Source organism: Callospermophilus lateralis, chromosome 5 (genome assembly GCF_048772815.1).
Source record: "Callospermophilus lateralis isolate mCalLat2 chromosome 5, mCalLat2.hap1, whole genome shotgun sequence".
Lineage (NCBI taxonomy): Eukaryota > Metazoa > Chordata > Mammalia > Rodentia > Sciuridae > Callospermophilus > Callospermophilus lateralis.
Window position 1 is genome coordinate 10,465,954 of NC_135309.1, and position 17,327 is coordinate 10,483,280.

Here is a 17,327-nt window from a genome sequence, read left to right on the forward strand (position 1 = left end):
CCTGATGTGTGACAGCTGTGGCAAGAATGAATGAAAAAGGAAACAAAGACTTTGGAATTGTGTTTTGTCCTGCATTATCTCCTAGTGATAAGAGAACAAATAATTATTTTTTTGGGGGGGGGTGGTGTAGGGATTGAACCCAGAGCCTTATGCATGTGAGGCAAGCGCTCTACAACTGAGCTATATCCCCAGGCCCAGAGCAAATAAGGAGTTTTGAAGTGCCAAACATTTGCCTTGGATAAGTTAGACTTTTAGTATTTTCTGCTTAATGAAGTTTCAGGGAAGGAAGGAAGGGGTGAAGGGAGAGGAAGATCAGAGTGCTCTCTGCTATAATGGGCCTGGAGTCAGGCCCCCAGCACAACACAAATCCCCTCCACTCAGCCAGGATTTAGGAGATCCCTGCCACTCCCCCCACCCTCCACCCCCACAGGTTCCATTTGTTAATTCCACAAATACTTTTAATCCCCTGAAGTAGGAGGTCTCCTGCTGCAGTCTGCAGTGCCTGGAGATACAAGATATAGAAAAGGCAAGGAAGATTGGCCTCAATGAAGCCTAATTCCAGAAGGCAAGAGGGCTTGAGCCCTATAGAGAATAAGGACATGCTTCTGTTTCTCTAGATCACTGTGGGACAGAGAGTAGGCTGGGTGTGAAGGCAGACCAGCAAGGCCTGCATCAGCAGGGGTTGGGGAAGCTCTGCCCACCTAGTGCTTAACCTTCACTGCTGGGAGGAGGAGAGCAGAAGTGGACAGAGAAGTCCAGGCTGAGATGGTGGCATGCAGGACAGAAGAGGGAGGCAGAGTGACTGGGGAGGTGGACAGAGCTCAGCCTGGAGAGGGGTAGAGCCTTGTTCCTGTGGATCATTAGTAGTCCTGTAGAGGTTTTGGATTTTGCATTAAGAGAAATGATTGATTATTGGAGGGCACTAAATATAGAATTGAAGATGAATTTTGCATTTACAACTATGTAAAGACTATTTAAAGAAAAGACAGAGAAAGAACTGTTGGGGTCAATGCAGCAGCTCATGGGGTAGAGGAAGTTGGTTTGATTTTAGATTTGATAATGAAATTCATGAAAGCAGGTCCCTTCAGGAAAGTGCAACCAAAAAAATCAAGAGAGCAAAGACAGAGGAATGGAAAGGAATGGAAAATACAAAAAGGTGGGAGGAGGAACCCCATGTGGTAGGAGACGCCAGGAGGAGGCTGAGCTAGCTGCAAAGCTGGTGGCTCAGGGGCAGAGCTGGCAGGAGGAAGGGACAGCAGGGAAGCTGGAGCCAGGGGGTTGCACTCTGCCTGACCCAGAGCACTGCTGTCCAATGTCTTTGTCATGCAGGGGGTGATACCACAGGGGGCAGTGCCCCAGAGAATGCTCCGAAGGGAAGGGAGCAGCTTTGATTGCAAACAGTTTTCCTGAAGGGTAGTTGAAGGGGTGAGAGACAAATATCTCATGGGAGGTGTAGTTGTGTTTTTATAAATTGTAAGATGTTAGCACCTAGGTCGATTCCAACGCAGGTGGGGAAGGCCATTAGTGTGCAAAAGCCTGACAGGTCTCTAGTATAAGTGGCACCTGATGTGATAGTCAAACCAAAGTGACTTCATTTTGTTTTGTGACTCCATTTTGTAAAACAACCATGCCAAGTGGAAGGGTTATTATGACTGGGGCAAGATGTTCTTTTCCTTTTGCTATAGAAACATTTAAGAACATGAAACTACCTAATGGGGCATTGTTTCTATAACTAGGGTAACAGGGCTTTGTTTCTGTAACTGGGGTGACTGGGCTAATTGTGATTGGCTAAGGGTCCCGCCACCTGACTACACTCTCTCGCTTCTGTAACCTGGCTTGCTTGCATTGGCTAGACCCCCAAATGTCCCTTTTGCGGTTTTCAGGCTTATAAGGGGCGCCCTTGCAATTGTTCGGGGCTGATCAGGGGAACAGCTTTATGTTCTGGTCAGCCGCCACCGGTGTGCTTCAATAAAGGCTTGATTCGATTATAGGTGAGTGGTCTGGAAGTCAGTTTAGGAAACCCCGGGAGGAAGCTTTAACTATAACACTGAACCCTGGGATTGGGCAGGACGGGGTCCAGGACAAGTGTGAAGTGGCAGTGATCAGAGGGAGAGAACTTGGTTCAGCCTCAGGGGCAGAAGGCAGAAGTCTTCCTTGGATGAGGTCTTAGAAATGGAGATAGGATTGGGCACTTTCACCTGCTTATGTTTACAAGGTCGGTGGTGGTGCCCGTGGTGCCTAGGGCTCTTGGCTCTCCCTCTGGCAGTGCTGGTCTTCTGTGTTCTCCATCTGGCAAGTTTGGGGCTCTGTGTTCTCCCCCTGGCGATCTGGGGCTCTGTGTTCTTCTATTGGCGGTGCTGGGGCTCTCTTTCGACAGTAGCCCCTCTAACTGAGTGTTATGTTGTCTCCTGTGGTTTTGATTTGCATTTCCTTGACAATCAGTGATGTTGGGCGTTTTTAAAAATACTTCTTGGCCCATTGGGTATCTTCTGAGAAATGTCTACTCAGGTCACTTGCCGGGTTTTAAGTGGGATCATCTTGCTGTTGAGATGTTCTTGTTGGGATCTTCTTGCTGTTGAGTTGCTTACATTCTTACTTATTTTGGAGCTTGCAGGTGTCCACACCTGTTCTGTAGGGTCTCTGTTGTTCTGTGGATCATTTCCTTTGCTGTTGAGATGCGTTTTTAGTTTGATGTCAGAGCATTTGTCTGTTTGTGCTTCTGTTGTCTGTTTGTAGAGTCACATTAAAAAAAAAAAAAAAAAAAAAAAAAAAAACTTTGCTCTGAACAATATTCTGAAGCATTTTCCCTATGTTTTCTTCTAGTACTTTTGTAGTTTTCAGTCTCACATTAAATCTTTGATCCATTTTGAGATGATTTTTTTTTGAGGGGAGGGAATAAAGTGAAAGATGGTGGTCCAGTTTCTGATTTTGGATATCCAGTTTCCCAGTATCATTTATTACAGAGATTTTCCTGCTGCATTTGTTCAAAATTAGCTAGCAATAAACATGTGGATTTGTTCCATTCCATTGTTCTCTGCGTCTTTTCTTAAGTCAGTACCATGCTGTCTGTGGTTTTTTTGTTTGTTTGTTGTGCTGGGGATTGAACCCAGGGCCTTGTGCACATGAGGCAAGCATTCTACCATCTGAGCTATCTCCCCAAGCCCCTTGTGGTATGTTTTGAAGTCATGTATTTTAATACCTCCAGCTGTAAATTTGAATTTATTTAAATTTATTCAAATTTTAAAAATTTATTATTGCCCCCCAGAACTACTTTGGCTTTTCAGGATCTTTTGTGGTTTAATACAAAATTTAGGATTATTTTTCTTTTTCTGGGAATAATATCATTGGTATTTTGGTAGGAATTACACTGAACATGTAGATAGGTAGTTTGTTTTTTTCTTGCTACTTTCAAGATTTCCTCTTGTCTTTCAGCTTTCTTATTCTTATGTGTCTGCAGATCCCTTTGCATTTGTCCTACTTAGCTCAGGGGTGGTGATGGGAGAACAGACCTCACAGCAGCCATCCAGTCAATCACTGCTTAGCCAATAGACCAAAGACAGAAACCAGCCCTGGAGTCGGGCAGGAGGGTGCTCCAGAATCATGATGCTCCTCTATGGTACAAATGCACCTCGAACATCCTGCTGGACACATGTTGGCTATTTACATCGGACATATGTACATGGGGTAGGATTTTATGGAATTTGCTCATGTAATTGGAGGCTCCTCAGATCCAAGCTGTGCAGAGTGGGCCAGGGGAGGACAGCTTTGTTGAGCTTACTGTATATGTAGAGTTTTTCAATAAATTCAGGAAGTTTCAAGTCATTGTGTCTTGGATGTTTTTCCATTTTTCCTCTCTTTTGGTGCTTCTGTTACGCATGGGTCACAACACACGTGTGTGCCTCACAACTCTCAGTTGGTCTTTGGTTTCTTCTGTCCTTTACCTGTCTGTCATCTGGGTTTTGCTACCTCTGTCAGCCCACCTTCAAGTTTGTTAGTTCTTTCTTCTGCTGCTTCACATCTGCTACAAAATGCTCACCTCCACAACTGCCCTTTGCAACTCCAGAAATTCCATCTGAGATTTCTATAGTTCAATTCCACAGTTTCTGCCCTTTGGTAATACGACTCATGTGACATTGTCATTGCACCTTCCTTTAATTCTTCACCAATTTCCTTTGGTTCTTTGAACAGATGTCTACTCGGGAGATGGGTTAAGTCTGACGTCTTGGGCACATGTGAAGTTTACCTTTACGTGTCAATTTAGCCAGTCCGTGGTGCCAGGTATTGAGGTATGCCTCCTCAGGTGGCCTTCAGAGGATACAGCTGCTCCGGTCGCCTTGATGGCTGCTGCTGTGGCCACCTTTGCCAGACCTAAGCGGTTCCTAACTCCCCACCTGCAGGCTGGTTGCTCAGTCATTTTCAGTCAAGTCCTGGGTCTCCATGGCCTCATAGTTATGTAATCAAATTCACTCATTGGAAGGGACAGTTCCCAAAGCCCATGTTTTAAATTTGTTCTGATTCTAGGAGGGCTCTTCCAGGTGTTTCTTTCCTTGCTCTTTTGGAAAACGAGCAGTCCTACAGTTTAGGCTGTGTCTATCCTAGTCAGCTTGGTGCGTTGTAACAAAATACCACAAACTGGGCGATACTAAGCTACAGAACTTCTTTCTCCGAGTTTTGGTGTCTGGTAGTCTGAGGTTGCTCACCAGCAAGGCTGGGTTCTGGTGAGGGCCACCTTCTAGGTTGTAGATGGGTGACTGCTCATTGGACCTTCACACGAGAAAGGAGAGCTCTCTGGGGTCCCTTTGATAAGGGCAGAGTCCCACTCACAAGGGCTCCACCCTGCTTATCTATGTACCCTTGAGGGGCCCTGTCCTCAGTACCATCACAGTGGGGACTGCGTTTCAATATGTAAAGTTTGAGGTGACATGCGCCCTGCAGCCATGGAAGTCTCCAGTGACATGTTAGTTCGGTTGCCTCCTGACTGCCCTTCCCTACAACCTCTGCTGTTTCTTCTTGGTGTACCTTAGACTTGAACATTCCCACATGTTATAAATGAAGTCTGTTCCTTTGGAATGGTTTACTCACAGGGAATCTAACTGCCCCTGATGGTTGGGGGCTTCCTCACTCCACCTCTTACTACTGGAAATGTGGTGGATCAATCCAGGAGTGGGCTAACCAGACCCTCGGCCCATGCAGGCCAGTGCTGCAGAAGTTCTCAGCCTGCATTCGTGCATGCCAGGAATCTGTCCGTAGCATTCAAGGGTCTGTAAACATGGTGTGAAAAAGTCTTACTTTCCCAGTCCTATAAGAAATTTAGCCTTGACAGGTGAGGAGACACACACCTGTCTTTCCCAGTGACTCAAGAGGCTGAGGCAGGAGGATTGTAAGTTCAAGGCCAGCCTCAGCAACTTAGCAAGGCCCTATCTCAAAGTAAAAATAAAAAGGGCTAGGAACTTATCCCCAGTACCAAAAAGGGAAGAAGAAGAAGAAAAAAAAAAAAAAAACAAATTTAGCCTTGTCTTCCATGATGAGGGAAGGTTGTCAAACAGTGGGTTAGGAAGATTGGTGGTTTGGTTGCCAAGAGAGACCACAAGTTCTCTTAAACCACAGATTTTTTGAAACTCTAAATTTCATTTATCATCACCATGACTTCAAAGTCACTAGTTATTAGGCCTTCCTCTAAGCTTATTCTTCAAGTCAATACAGAAGGTCATACTACCTTTTAAGCTGTATTTAGATATATAATTAATTTATTTTATGAGCCGATGTATCTTATTTTATACATTTAAAAAATATTCTGAAAAGGGGTCTCTAGGTTTTACCCAATGTCCAGAGGAGCCTGTGGCCAGATCAGGGTGAAGCATGTCTGTCTGGGCCCAGCTGCTCCTCAGAGTCCTTGACTCTTCCTCTCAGAGCCTCAGACTGCCATCTTGAAAATATCCTGCCATGACTCATCTGGACCCGTGATGGGTGCAATGGGTGGTTTTATCTGTAAACTTTCCTCCACAAGGTCATATAGTCAGGTTCTTGGTAGCCAGACCCACCTTCTCCCACCACATTGGGACCAACTGCCTCCCCCAAACTCCTCCTCCAGCCCTGCCTTTCTAACTCTTCTGCTACTGGAGACCCTTTATTCCATGTTGACTCACTGTGACGAGCCACACACCTTTCTTACTTCTCAGCTGGATGTACTGACTGCTTTTAGACCCACAGAATAACTGGAAGCATTTTCCTCTGGTTTTCCAGATATTAATCCAGTCTGCATTATATGCTTGCTTGGGATGCCAACTGGTAGGAACAAGACTGGTCAACAAATGAATGTTCTCCCTTATCTCCAAGTTCATCTCTTCATTTTGTCCCACTCCTCTACCCTTAAGACCATGTCTTCCCTATAGAGGTAGAGGTCTGGGAGAATTGATTGGCGTGGCGGGCATATGGCTTATACCAGGACCCGTCCTCCTGAGCCATCTCCTTGAAGGTTGCAGGGATTATGGCTGTCCTGGAGGAGCAGGGTCGCCTTCAGGGATCCCTGCTGGAACAGGGTATGCTCTGCGTGCTTCTGATCACTTCTCATGTATCACACAGTCCACACCAAAGCTTCCTTGATGTTGCAGGGGCCACAGGACAACAGAATCAACACAGAACATTCAGATGCGCAGCTCCTTGGGAACCCTTAACTTGTAAACATGGCTTACAAAATAGAGCCCTCTCCACTTTGCCATGTCTGCCACGTTGGCTGGATGACTGGTAGTAGGTGTTTGGCTACTTGTTGGGGAGGGCGATGGGTTCCCTTGGAGGTTCAGAGAAAAAGTGTCCTAATGGATTAGTGGCATACTGATGTATTCACACACACTCTGCATGTCAGTCAGTCTGTAAATGCTAATAGGCTACCTAAAGCAGAAGTTTGTCATGCAGACGTTGCTAATTCCCACTGATAGCTGGTTCCTGTTTCCTTTTGGAGACTTCACTTCCAGATACCTTTAAATAAAGTGGGGCCATGTGACTAGCTCTCACCAGTTGATTGAGAAGGAAAGTGACATTTATTTCCTTAGCATTGAAAAAGGGTCAGAAGGGAGGTGAGATTTCCACATGTGCTTTTCTCTTTCTAGGAAACTAAGACCTCCTATTCCAGAAGACTCAGTTACAGTGGAGTCTCCATCAACAAGGGATCATGAGTGATTTGTGGAACAGACCTACCCTCCTATTTAATAGCCCTCAACACTTATTTGATGTGTACTTTAAGGAAGAAGTATTTGTTAAGCCAGTGAAATGTTGAGGTTCATTTGTTATCTCAGCACAATCTCCATGTCCTGACTAACATAAGTCTATTGAAATAGAGAAGGGGAAACGAGCTTATGCTCATCTTGAGGATTTTATAAGCCAGGGGCTGTCAGGATGGCGGAAAATCATTTTAGGAATGCGGGTTGTGTGGACTCTGTGGCAGGTCCTCAGCTTTGCAGTTGTGGAGTAAAAGCAACTGTTGACAATAAGAAAATAGATGGATGTTTCTGCATTCCAATAAAACTTTATTTATATAAATAGGCACTGACTGTGGGCTATAATTTGCTGCTGATTCCTGCACTAGATGATTCTGACCCTATGACCCTTCCCTGGGTTCTCTGTACTGAGTTTCCACCCCAGACTGCATGTGAATGTCTGAGGAAGATTAAAAAAAAAAAAAAAATTGGAGCCCCTCTTCTTCCAGTTCATATGTGTCTAAAGATCTCCGAATGATACCTACAGCTATGGTTCAGGAAATTCAGTCCCCCAAATTTGAGCCACATCCCCAGCCCAGGAGCATTGCTTCTTTACTATAAAATGACAATAGTATCTCTATCACATTTCCATGAGGATCAGGTGATTTTGTGCACATGATAAGTCTTGACCACCTTTTACTCTGCATCTTTCTGCCCACTAGAGTTCCTCCAGTCAAGGAGCAAGGAGCCATTACAAGTTCAAGAAAGTATACTAGCCAACAGCCCTGCCTCAGAGGCGATGGAACAACTTCACACAGGGCTGGGTCTGCCGGGGCTGGGTCTCCTGGAGCAGCGAGATGCTGGCCATTCAGGTGGGCAGCTGGAAAGATGAGTGTAGAGAGGCCTGGAAAAGAGGATGGGTATAGCCTGGAAATGTCCCATCTCCACACTCCCTGAGTCTGGGGCTCTGCCCTGCCTGCCTTGCCCTGCTGTGCTGGTCCTTGTGAAGCAGAGTGCATGCAGGTGCTGAAGGGCAGCAGCTGGGGTGACCCTACCTCTGCCTGACTCCTGTCCTGTCACACCCCCACAGTGGCCACCCCCTGTCTTCATGGTCTGGGTCCCCCTGATGGTCCCAGGGAATCATGCTGGGGTGAGTTCACATCCACCGCCCTAACCATGGTGCTCAGGCCATCCTGGAAGGAGGCTTCTGTGAGCCACAGCCATGCAGGGCATGATGCCTCATTCCTCAGACCAGCAGCTGGGCCCAGTGTCACCAGGCTGTCTCCACATCCTCCCCCTCTGTCTCCTCCACCTCTTGGATAAGTGATGGTGGGATTGGAATGACATTCATCGCTGGCCCCATGAACCATGGTTGCCAGTCTCTCCCTCTTGAACTGGACCTGAGTGGGACTAGGGGCTGGGATGCTCACCCTCGCTCTGCTGGCTTCTCCACACCCCATGCCTGCCTCTTCCCTTTACCTCCAGAGACCAGGGCTGTGGCCCCACCTGCATCTCATGTATCTTCCAAGGCTCAAGTTCAGAGCCTCCCTCCCTGACCAGCTTTCCTGAACCAGGAGCGCTACAGTGTGTGGGGGGTTGTGGCCACAGTTAAAACTCAGGCTGAGTCACATCAGGGGCTGTCGGGGTGCCTCAGGCTTAGCACTCACTCTGGGGTCTGTGTAAGACAGGCTTTTACACTTCCTTCAGGTGGGTCCATGAGGGTCCCAAGGCCAGCAGAGCTGCCTAGCCGCTGCCCTGCTCTGGGATGGCTGTGCCCTGGACATCACCCTTCCCTGGCTCCTCACACTCCGACCCAGGTCATTTTGCACCTATTTTCCATGTCCAGGAAGGACAGCATTTTGACAGGTTGGCCGGCTGCCAGGCACATAAATGGGTGCCATAAAGAGGGACTGAGTATGTTTGTGCAGTCCTTATTTCCTCCTCCACCTTTGCATGACACAGTTCTGACCTTGAAAGACATGCAAATGCCATCTGTCTCTTATCAATGTTTGGCAGAGGCATTCGGTACCCTGAGGGACTCTGTTATCTTGGGTGCAGGCTGCTGGGAGTTGTGGTGGGCTATCCCAGGCTGGGTGGGCAACCTGACAGCCCTACCCTCCCGCATGCCCTTGGCCTGTCCATCTGCACATTGTGAGGAATAGACAGCAATTACGTCCCATGTCCAGGTAACAGTGATTGGGAAACAACTTGCCCTTGTCCGACTCCTCTTCCTCCCTGCCCCTCTTTAGGAGGAGGAGATGGAAGGGGCCCTCTGAGCTAAGGCAGAGCCTCCCTCAACAGGCAGGGATGCGCCCTGGAACATGCCCCATGACGGCAAGTGGTGCTCTTCATGTGTGCTTTGCCCCTGCTTCCCAGTGGGTTACCACCCCAATCTGGTTCTGCATCTTGAGGTTTCCAAGGATAGAAACACACCTTCTGCCTTTGCATAAGGCAAATGCCTTAGCATGACCTTTCATAGCCTTTAACCAGCAGTGTGGACAGGGCTGTGCTGTCCTGTGAGTCGGTCATCACAGGCCAGGCCAGGTAGAGCTGCTGTAACAAGTGGTCCATAAGTACCAGGAGTTACAGCACCAGAGATTGATTTCTTGCATGTCTTTTCTGAGGCAGCTGCATTAGGGTTTCATGTCATCTGAACTTGGGAGCCAGGCTGATGGCAAAGACCCTGTGAAGTATTGCTGACTGTTGTGGGAAGTCAGAGTATGAACCAGGCTCACTCGTTCTTCAGGCCTCTGCTGTGAGGCAAGACCTCACTTCTCATGTTTCACTCATCAGAGTGTCATTTCACCAAGTCTGACACCAAGGACCAGGAGCATAATCAACCCCAGGAAGGGCCATGGAACCTTCTCACAGCCTCTCTGCCCCTGCCTGGATCTAAGAGCAAGCCTATGGCAATTCCTCTCAGAACCAGGAAGGTGGGGCAGCAGTCAGGCAGCATGGCTTCATTGGCAGCAGTGGGCGAGGGCAATGGGCAGGAGAGGAAGTCGGCCCCTGGCCCAACCCTCCTTTACTTTCTTCCGAGGTCTGCCTCCTCCCTCAGCCCCAGAGTCTTCATCTGGAAAACAGAGGACTGCAGTGTAAGTGCTAAGGTCGCACTCCTGGATCTGATCGTGACAGCAAGGAACCCCAAAGCCACTAGGCAAAGGGGCCAAGGCATGGGCCACGAGACCAGAACATGGCTGAGAAGCAGCAGATACCTGTGTGTGACCGGCACCTGCATGTGACATGGGACCTGTCCCCAGTCTGAGGTCTCAGTCTGTGCCAATGCTATGGCTTGGTCTCCCAGTTGGCTTGCTGTCCCCTCTTCATTGTTCTCTGCTGTGGGCCAGTTATTCCTCTGTAGTGTCCCCACAGCAGGGAGAGCATATTGCGGGTTTCTGCACTCATGTCAATCATGTCTTACCTTCCCAGTGGCCTAGGACTTCCGAAGGTTGTGGCTATGTCTTCAGTGTGTTTTCTGAACCACCCCCTGCTTCCACCTCACCTGCCACCCGCAGCTGCGAGAAGGAGCTGAGCATTAATATGGAGCCTCTGATAGGCCAGGCTCACGTAGAGTCTCCAACGCATGCTCATCCTGGAGCACAGGAGAAGTAAACAGTGGTGTGTGAGGCCACAGGAACTTCTGGGGGTTGCTGCTGCAGCATAACTTAACCCTGTGGCTGGCACTTTAAAACATCCTTCTCTAACTGTTGACATATCCTGGTGGCTGTGTGATGTCAGTGTCCGTCTCCCCACAGGCCGCTGGATGCCCTTTAGTCTATGCAGTCAACATTGGTCTTTCCATGAGCCGAGCCCTCTAGCCATGGGCCATTAGTTCTCTGCACGGGGCACCATCCTGGGGTGTTTTAGCTTGAACATCCTCACAGTTACTGTTAGTGGAGTGGCTATTTGTGTCATTTCATGGCCTGTCCATGGATAGGAAGGCCAGATGTCCTGTTAATACTTACTATAGTAAATATTTACATTCTTACTAGATTGGCATAAGCATATCTCCAGTGACTACTATACTACTTTGGGGACAGTCCTGAACAGGAAAAAATTGGCCCACATCCTGAGTGTCTCCGAGTTGTTCAGAAGGACACTCACTTCAGTTAGAAATGTATGATTACTGGGGCTACAACCTAACTCAGGCTAACATACAAACATGACTAGAGTGCATGTGTTTTGGACTGGATTATCCCAGAAGTCACCTGTTATTGACATGTATGCGCAGCATGTTTTCAGGGAGGGTTGGACTTCGTTGCTCAGGACTTTGCGGGCAGACTTTGCTTTGGAAATCCCTGTCATTCACAGCAGAGCCATTCGTGGTGATTTGAGGTACCAAGCCATCCCATGTGTCCCAATCAGCCTCTGTCATTTCAGATGTGTGGTGACGTGTGCCTATACACAGCTGTGCATGCTTAGCTCACATTCAAGGATGACAATTGTAGCACTCCTCCAACATGCATCCTCCTAATTCCAGTCAGCCAGCCTCCGCGAATGTCTTCTCTTCCAGTTTTGCCCAAACATCTCCATCCTGAAGCACCCATTTTTCAACTGCAAATGACCCTGCATTAGTCCACTCTACAAATGCCCAGGCTGGGCTGTGTGAACACTGTCTCCAGTGGCAGGCCATCCCCGGGTTCCGCCCAGCCCTTGGCGGCACAGGAGACTTTGGGCCTGAGCCAGTCTGGAAATTAGCACCAGACCCCATTGCTCGGTTGTTTCCTGAGCACTGCTGAGCCCAGAAAGACAGGTACCCCTCACATGCAGTACTGATACTCAGGCCCTCCCAAAGAGGTAGAGAAGCCAGACCTCAGCAAGTGTGTGGCCTCCATTCTGTATGCTTCACCTGACGCCTTGCCTCACCTCCTCAGCTCCGCCTCCTTCATCTCTTCTCCACCCAGCCTCTTCAGGTGCCTCCTCCGCTCTGCTGGCCTGGTGCTTGTCATGTATCACCTCAGAAGTTTTCAGGTTGCTCAACATTGTCAGTCTGGTTCCCCAAGGCTGTGGGCAGGGGACACTGCCTCATGGTCTCATGGCAAGGCTTGCCCAGGACCCTAACCCACTCCCCCAGCTGGCGCAGACCTGCACGGGGCTCGGGGCTCGCAGCGGAGGATGCATGTGGGCTGCTCTGCAAAAGTAGCTTGCGGGGATCCTGCCGTTTCCATGCGCACAGAAAGCTGGACAAATGGGGGTCCCCCGCCCTGGGTCCTGGGCCAGCGTGCCTCCTCCCCGAGCTCTGCCCCACGACCTGGGTCAATTCCCAGCCAGCAGCCCCTCCCTCCTGGAAAGCCCCCGTCCAGAAGTCCACTGTGACAGGTGGCAGGCCACACTTTCCCCTTAGGAAAGTCCCTGGAGAGTGACACAGTGTTTGGCACATATGCATATCTTCTGGGATGACTAAGTGTAGCCAATCAGCGTATCTATCACCTCATAACCTGATATATATATATTTTTTATAGTGAAAGCATTTAAAATCTCTTCTAGCAATTTCTAGATAGACATTATCAGCTATTGTCACTGTGTTGTACAATAGAGCTCCTGGATTTATGAAAGGAAGATGGAAGACACCAAGTCCCTTGGCTGGGGAGTGGGCAGCTCCAGTTCAGAGTGTTGAGAATGCAGATCCTGATGGCTCCCATGCTAGTTGTGATGGGAGAGGGAGGCGGGCAGCTTCTGGGGTATGTGTGTCAGTGTGGGGCATGGGCGGCTGGTCAGACCCTCTTTGGGCACCAGCTATGGAAGCCCCTCCTGGTCCAGTGGATTCTTGGGACAGGTGCACATAGCTGTTGCCTTCTCAGGTGTTCACTGTGGGCACTGGTGCCCTTGCTCTGAGCTCTAGGCTGGAGTCCCCGAGAGTTACCCTGACCCACACCACCCCGGGGCCTGACTCCAGAGCAGTGACTAGCCAGCATGAGGTGCTTTTGCTCCACTAAACGTGGAACCTTGTGGGAGCAGGGCAGAGATGGAGGTGCAGAGAGTGGGATAGTGCAGCGGACAGGCCACCACAGAGCAGGAGCAGATCCTGGAGGAGGAGCAGGGCACGTGGACGGCCCCTCTGGTTCTGGAAAAGAGCCTCTTTTGTGCTCAAGCAGAAGGACATAAACCCCAGCACAAGAAAACCGTGGGCTGCAGCTTGTGCTGGCACAGTGGGGAGGCCCCAGGGTGGTGAGCACTAGGTGGAGGAATTTAAGGTGACTTCTGGTTTCTGGCCTGACAGCTGGTTGATTATGGTACCATTACCTACCATGGATGGTGAGATAGGAAAATAAAGGGTTTTGAGAAGCAAACTAGGGGTGAGATAGAGCTTGGCTGGAGTCATCCTGGGTTCAGTCACCGGCCAGCCTCTTGCGGGGGGGAAGGGGGTCATGGATACAAGACGGGCACAAGGATGGGAGAAGGGCGTGACAGGGAGGCCAGACCTGAGGAGGACGCCCACCTCGATGCAGGGAGACTTCGGTTTAGGCTACTTAGCTGTTATTTGTTAGAAGTTGCTTTGAGCATGCCTCACCTATCATTGGGGATCTGTAGGAAACGTCACAGTTGAGAGGACTGCCCTAGAAGAAGGCTCCGTGTTCTGGGCTGTCAGAGCATGTGTGTGTGTGTGCACGTCCTTCTCCAGGTGATAGATGTGGACACCAGCTGACAGCAGTGCGTCCTGAGCACCGCAGTCCTTCGTCCCAGCCCTCGATCACGGGTCCAGTGAGGAAGCTGTCTTCTGCTCCAGGCTCTCTGCCCCTTTACAGGGCGGGAACTCCTGAAGGTGGACTTCTGTGTGCTAGCCTCCTTATTTTCACAGTAACCCCATTATAAACATACAGAAAAGTGCTATTAATGATTAACCTGCTCCCCTCCTGCCCTTGGCATTCACTGTGATCCATCTCCACCAGAACAGAAATGGGACAGGGAGGGGTTAGGGAAATCCACCCTGGCTAAGCTTTCCACAGAAGCCTGAGATCCATGCCAAGGTGGATAATGTGTGTTGGGACTGCTGTAGAATGTTCTGGTGACCCAAGCTGTGTCTGCCCAAATAGTGTTGGAGTGGAATGGGCGTTGGGGGCACAGTGTGAGCTGGGCTTGGTGGTGTGGAGTCAGGGGTCTTGCTTTTGAGTCCTGCTTCTTCCCCTTCAATCTTTGAGGTCCTGGAGGCTCTGAGCTGGAGTCTGTGTTCTTTAGAAAGGGTGCTTTTATGTCCATGTGGCTGTGCAAGGAAACTTGTTTTCAGAGACCCCTTCTGAAATATGTAGGGAAGAGGGGGCAGGATATCTTGTATTGGCTCTAAATTATTTCTACAGCTGGAGGCATACGGGGATGGAATAGTCGGAGGGTATGGGCTTCTCACTTCTGATGTGGTGCCTGCCCTCCCACTGGCCAGCTTGATTGGAAGAGTGGGCAAAGCATCCTGGGAAACGTGGCCTTTAGGGCAGCCCCTTTGGGATGGGAGAAGGCAAGGATTGGGTCTGTGAGCAAGCAGGCTCTGGAAGATGAGACTGGAGATGAGGCAGCTAGGATGTGGAAAGACGAATTCAAGGGACTTGGTGACCATGTAACACCAGGACAGCGTGGGAGAGCTTAGCTGTGATCGGACCACTAATCTCAGGACACCAGAATCTCCTCTGATGAGGTTTGCGTTTCAGGAGAAATGAAAGGAATTGAGTTCCTATGTTATTGAGATGACTTTTAAATCGTGCCTGTCCGTGATGCTCAAGAGCAGTTTTAAGTGAATGGAAAAATTGGGAATAAGATACAGAGGTTTCCCTCATCACCTCTGCCCTGCATAGGATGAGCCTCCTCCCTGTTCTCAAACTCCCCCAGGTGATGTGCCTGATCTGGCCTGTTGCTGCTGCCTGAGCCCATGGTTTCTATCAGGGGTTCATTCTTGGTGGTGGGTTTTCTACCATTATAATCTTTATCTACCATTATAATCTCATGCATTATGTCTCTGAATCTCCCCCTTAAAATGAAGGACTATGCATTCTTATCCCTGGAATTCAGGACTTGTGCACACCCTCCCCAGGATGCAGAAATTGAATGAGTTGTTGGAATAATTGGGACAACCATTTCAGTTTATAGACAAGGAGCCTGAGGTCCAGAGAGAACCACTGGTGATCCCAAGACCACATAGGGAGTTGACCCTGAGTCTGGAGGGAGATGCCTTTCTTTCCATCATCCAGAGTACCAGAAATTTCTAGAGAGTGGCCTACACAGTCAGCTGTGATGGCCAGGGTGTGGGGCTCTGGAGGCTGATGTGTTGAACAGCTAGGGATTTTCCTCACAGCATCCCTTTGTGTGGGAGATGGAGACCTGTCCCCTTGGCCCTGGGTGAAGGAGTGGGGATAGGCAGGAGTTACCCCACTTGAGACATTAAAGCCAAACCTGGGAAGATAAAGGGGCATTTCCAGGGATAGAGTTGCATCCTCTAGGCCCTGAGCCAGGCTGGCTTCAGGGGACACTCCTATCCCCTTCCCCTCTGCCCAGTGTCCCTCCTACTCCGTCCAACCTTGCACCTGTGAGCTCTGATAATGCCCTTCCTCTCCCTGCTCCTGGATCCTCCGTCCTCCCAGCCTCTTTCCCTGAGAAGGAAAAAGCTGAGTGGATGTTGCCCTGGTCCTTCCTGGAAGTCATTGAAGTGCCCCTTGTGATGCCTAAGGCCCATGCCTACTGTGCGAAGCCTCTTCCCTGGTCTCACATCCCAGGACCTTTCTAACAGTGAAGCATGGACGATCCTCCAGCATCTGCACACAGATTCGACAATCCACGTGTCCCCAATGTACAAATGTTGGTGGTAAAATTAACAAAGCAACCCAGTTATTTCATTAGCCTCTCAAGTTAAACACAGCATCTCATCAAATGCTCCAGCCGGGTTGGAGGCAGGAAAAAGTGTGGGCCAGTCAGATTCCGAAGCCCGTTAGCATGTGGGTGGGCGCGCTCCTCCAGCACCCGGTGCCACTGTCCACGGCCGTCCCTCTCTTGTCTTCTTTCTAGTCCTGCTTTTTCTCAGGACTTGTCTCACTAAGATCTCAGAACTCCTGCTCCTCTCCATGGTTCTGCAATCTCACCAGGACTTTAAAAATAGAAGCAGCCTCCTGCCTGCCATGGTCCTGGGGTCTGGGGACAGAGCAGAGGCAGGTGTGTGGTCCCAGCAGGTTCTAGACGACTCTGTGATCTCCACTGGGCCATTCAGTGTGGCTTCCCAGGCCAGGCTGTTCCCACACCTACCCTTTTACCCCTCCTGGTCTTTGCCAGTCAGCCCCCCAGCTCAGCACCACGTCCCTCCAAGCCTGATCCACCCAACAGGGAGGGCTGGTCCCCCTGTCAGTGCCGATGCCCAGGGCCTCAGCATTTCCTTAGTCAGCAGGGGCCTGGAAGGGGCTGATTCCCAGGAGGAGGGGGCATCACAGAGCTGGACACTGGCTAACTTCAGGACAGATTCTCACCATTTGTCTGTGACAGGGAAGGGTGAGGCCAAGCTGAACTTGACTTCATTTGTGATGCCTAAAGCCCATGCCGACTGTGCGAAGCTACTTCCCTGACTGGGAATTTTAAAGGGAGGTGGGGAGCAAGGAGAGACGTGACTGTGACCAGGGACTCGGTAGAGAAGAGATGTTAAAATTCAGGGGCTGGGCCCAATGGAATGCATGTGGTTTGCTGAGTGAAGCACCCACCCCCCCCCCCCCCGCCCCCGGGCCCACAGAGGCTGGGAGACTCTAGCCCTGTCTTCCAACCTCCCTCCAGGTCCCAGGTCTTAAAGAATCCACCACCTCTCGCACCACCACACTGAGGACCGAGCTTCCAACATGGGCCCTTGGGGGACGCTCTCAAACCACATCCAACCATGGCATGTGCCACCAACACATCCCCCTCATCCTTTGCCTGGCCAACATCTATTCTGGTGACCCCTTGTCAGTCAGCACAAGAGATGGTCCTCAGATGGTCCAGAGGAACCCAGAGTTGTGAGTCAGAGGGTTAGTGATCAGGAGGCTGCTGGGGTGCAGGGCTGAGGGCAGCTGCTGCCTATGCCTGGGGATGGGCCACTTGCTTGGGTGCCTGCTGACGCTTTTTGCAGTGCTCTGGGCCAGTCAGTGAGGCTTTGCAGGCCAGGCTGTTCTTACACCTACCAAGGTGGCATCACAT